The following is a 3298-nucleotide window of genomic DNA, read 5'->3' as shown; positions in this document are numbered from 1 at the left end:
TTTTTGCTATACTCCAGGTTCCTGCAACAGCACAGGAAAAAACACCGGGAGTGAAGCAGTGAGATGCTGCAATCACCAGCATGGTTGTGGGGATAATCTTCTGGCCAAGGCCAGCAAGTTTGCAGCCTGCAGGGGAGGAGATGCTGTTTTTTCTTTAATGAATGTTTTTCCCTTCTTTTTCTGACTTCCTCCTCTTGCACAGGGGCTCTGCAGAGGAGACCAATCCCCACCTCCAGGGCCTCTCTGCAGATAGGGAATGTGGACGGAAGACAAGGAGCAGAGAGCAAACACAAAGGTTCGGAAACGACGTGTTCCTGAGCCTGCTGATAAAGCCAGCGGAGCTACAATGCTGGATTTCCTTCCACATTCCCCTCCTGCCTCTCTCAGACAGATTTTGACATATTTCTAGTCACTTGAATATAAAACAGGAGACGTTTAGCAGCTCTCTCACCAGCCTTGGCTTGGTCAGAATTTCAAACTCTTCTTCCTATTATTTTCCCCTCCAAATCCCAGTTTAGACCCAAACCATGCACGCATGTCTGCTGTTTCCATGCAGTCTGGAGACTGATGCTCCCTCTCATCCTTTGCAATGTTAAAAGTCTCAATGCCAGTCTGCTGGCTTTGGTTTTGATGAGAAATGGGACCACCTGGACTTTCCCATTACTTGTTGAGCATTTTCCTCTCTGATGGCCTCGAGATCCAACATCTCCTGTCTGAATGAGGAGCCCAGCAGAGCCGTGGTCGTTCAAATTTAAAACAGTCCAGAAGGCATTTTATTTGCAAATTGTGGAGGGAGAATAAGTAGACCCTCCAACAGCTATCAGCTCCGTGTACAACATTGTGCGGAGCGACGCCAATCTTCATCGTCTCATTCTGGGAAATTGTTTTGCTTGGTTGGTTTTCCGAAACCCACTCTGTGGCGAGTTAGAATTCTCATCACATTTGACCTGGAGGCTGCTGTTATCAAAATGTTCACTTCTCAGCTCAAGTTAAAAGGACTGCAGAGCCGCGCGTTAAAAATAAATCCCAGCCATTGAATAGATTACCCTGCTGAGTGGGCTGCTTTTCGGCTGCAGCAGACAGCACGCTGGCTTGATGGCCCTTCTTGTAAAGATATTTCTTTTCTCCAGGCAATTGCAGCATTTCAAGTGCGGGATGAAAACGGTTGGGAGACTACAAGTGAGATTAGGAGAAGTGCCGCGTGCTACAGCACGGCTCCAGCTGTGTGATAACTCCTCTGCCATGCCCACAGGACACGTGTAGCAGGAGGGTGCAGTGGGATTTTGGGGCTTCCTCTGAGAGTCAGTGAGTTTTGCACCCAGCCGACAAGGTGGCCATCCTTATTCCTCCAGGTGGGGAATAACTGTGTGCCATTCAGTGCTGATGCACTCATGGCATTGCTTGGGCTTGCACTCCCGTGTCTTTGCAGAAGCTGAGCAAATTGCAGCTGCAATCAAGTCAGTGCCTGTGCGTGCACTTCAAAGGCAGTTCCCCTCCTGATTTAACACCAGGCACGTGTGGAAACCTGTATCAAATGGAAGTCCTATAGAAGAATATACCATATTCATTGCAGACTAATTAATGCAGATGTTCCAACTTCTAGCAGTGCACACAAGTAAAGGCGCTTCCTCCCACACCACTTTTCCCTCTTTCCAATTCCCCAACCTGGCATGTTTATAGATAAATCAAAACTCACCTTTTGGCTGGAATAATCCAGCAAAGCCCTTGGTCCTCTGGGAAGCAAAGCCGAGCTGGAGCAGGCAGGAAGGTGCTGGAGGAGCTGCAGTGCCTCTCCTCTATCTTTTCCTGTGCCAGGGCTCGGAGCAGCCTCATAGCTTGCTCTTTACCTGCTCTGGTGTTTGCATTCTTGGTGCTCTGAGATAACACTGAGGAAGGAGCTGGGGCTGATCTCAGAGGCACAGGCACACAGCAGCAGGCAGCGCCCTGCTGGGGTCCCCAGGGATGGGGGACAGAGCCAAGCAGCCTCCAAAACCCTGACTGCCTGCACCCTGTGGAGCACTGCTTTATTCCCAATTGCCTGGAAGGGAGGTGGCTTACATCATATTTAGCTTTTTCTCTCTTTATATCCAAAACTGCCTTTATGGAAGATACTTTGCATTGTAGTTTAGGTCTTTGCCCTACAATAAAGAAGGAGTGTCCCAGAGTAGTGTGCAATGCTATTGTCTTGCTTGGAAGTTCTCACAACAGTGCCCTTCACAAATACATCCCAAATAGCACCCTGTGTCCTGAGCAATGTTCCAACACAGATTGGGTCTATTTAATCCAGGCCAGGCTGGATGGGGCCCTGGGAAGCCTGATCTGGTGGGAGACACCAGACCACAGCAGGGGTTGGAACTGAAAGGGCCGTAGAGTCCCTTCCCACCCAAACTGTCCTGTGATCCTATGAATCCAAATAGCAATTCACCAGCAGCCCCGCACCCATAGGGCTGGACTCGCTGCATGTTAACTTGTAGTGGAAATGTGAAGGGTCAGCCAAACCATGGTCACCTCAAAGCCCGAACAAAAAGGCTGCGGGGTTTGATGTTGCTTAATGCACTGCTTTTAAATTGCATTGCAATGCATTGCTTTTAGGAGCTGGACTTGATCTTTACGGGTCCTTTCCAACTTGGGATAGTCTGTGATTCTAAACGCACAGGCTAGTTTGCACCGAGCATGGCTGTGTTTACCAAATATCATCAGAGACCTCAGAAAACACTCTGGGAGGAGTGCAGCAATGACTTGGCTCTTAATAGCCATCTTGTGCTGGGTCAGCAGGATTTATAAGGGAGCCACAAAGTCTAATAGAACCCCTAGGCAGATCCCTCCTGCAGCAACCTACTGTGGTCAGTGCAAGGAATCTAGAGCACTCTGCTGGGATGCAGACCCCCAGAAGTGGCTCTTTGCAGCATCCCTCCTGCTCACTCCTTTTCGCTCTTCTCCTTTGATTTTTGGCGAGGCTGTAGCTTCAGGGCAGAGTTACTAGCGAGGCAGGACGCTCAGTGTGCCTTCACATGGTGTAGAAGGATTTGGGATGAATGACCCAAGGTCCTTCCCCTGTAAAGGCTGAAATATTGTCACAGAGGCAATCATATAAACACAGCAAACCCACACATCTGCCACCCAGAAAACCACTTTTCTCCACCATCAGCAAGCCCCAAGTGCTAAGAAACCACTGAGAAGTGCTCAGCTGAGCATCTCTGCCATTTGTGGGGGCACAAGACAGCAAGAAGCCAGCTTGCCTTCTGCAACCCTCCACTGAGGAGGCCAGGGCGTGCCTCTCGCTGGGTGCAAAGGGCCC

This window comes from Meleagris gallopavo, chromosome 11 (genome assembly GCF_000146605.3).
Source record: "Meleagris gallopavo isolate NT-WF06-2002-E0010 breed Aviagen turkey brand Nicholas breeding stock chromosome 11, Turkey_5.1, whole genome shotgun sequence".
Lineage (NCBI taxonomy): Eukaryota > Metazoa > Chordata > Aves > Galliformes > Phasianidae > Meleagris > Meleagris gallopavo.
This window is presented reverse-complemented; position numbering follows the sequence as displayed.